Source organism: Bison bison, unplaced genomic scaffold, assembly GCF_000754665.1.
Source record: "Bison bison bison isolate TAMUID 2011002044 unplaced genomic scaffold, Bison_UMD1.0 scf7180017864155, whole genome shotgun sequence".
Taxonomy (NCBI): domain Eukaryota; kingdom Metazoa; phylum Chordata; class Mammalia; order Artiodactyla; family Bovidae; genus Bison; species Bison bison.
In genome coordinates, this window is record NW_011494727.1 from 2,510,925 (window position 1) to 2,511,827 (window position 903).

The following is a 903-nucleotide window of genomic DNA, read 5'->3' on the forward strand; positions in this document are numbered from 1 at the left end:
TCGGAAACCGCCGCCAAAGCCACTCCGAAAGATTATTGGTTAATGCTGCTGTCAGTCGGCAGACTCTGGCGGAGGCCTATGGGAAATGTAGTTCAGCCAGCCCGAGTCCGTCAGAAGCTTGCATTTCCGCTTCCGGCGTTTAGTCGCTGTCCGAATGTGGTGTCTTGCGGTCCTTTCTCGGGGTGGGAGTGTCGTGTAGGGACTGTGTGTGGCCACAGAGAAGGTGCCGCGGAGTCAGGCCCCCGGTGGTGGTCACAGGGCCTCGGGGGACGGGAGCGGTTCTCACCTCAGGTCTGGGCTCTCCACACGGGCTGGGCGTGACCAGGCGAAGACCCGGGGTCCGACCGTTCGGTCCGGACCGCGGGGGAGGATGCGACCCTCATGTTGGCGGCGCCCTCCTTCTCGCTGTCCACCAGGCCCGGCGGGGACGACTGTAGTTCCGTAGCCGACGAGGCAGCTCCGTCCGCAGGGCCTGCGTTTACCCCATAGAGCTTCCAGAGAAAGTCGCCCGCGGAGCAGAGTAGCCTTCCGGTGAAAGTCCCGCTCTTGCGGGTCAGACACCCCGTCCGCCGTCCCCGGACTGCCCATCTCCGGCCAACTTTGTGTCCTCCGGCAAGGTCCTGGGGTCTCTGAGCCCGACTGGGAGCTTTGAGGGAGTGGAAACCTGAGTATCTCAACTTTCTTTCCAACGGTAACATCCTTTGAGTCTGTGATCACATTATCCTTGCTCTCACACCTTGTAACCTTAATAACCAGGGTAGTTCTCCTTGTTTGGGAGAGTTATGATGCCGGAACTAAGGAATCCCCAGAGCGCCCCACCCCCCTCCAATCTGAGAACCCAGCCGGTGGGAAGGACAGCTGAGGGCTGGAACCATCGAACCTCCGAACCTCCGAAGCTTAGAG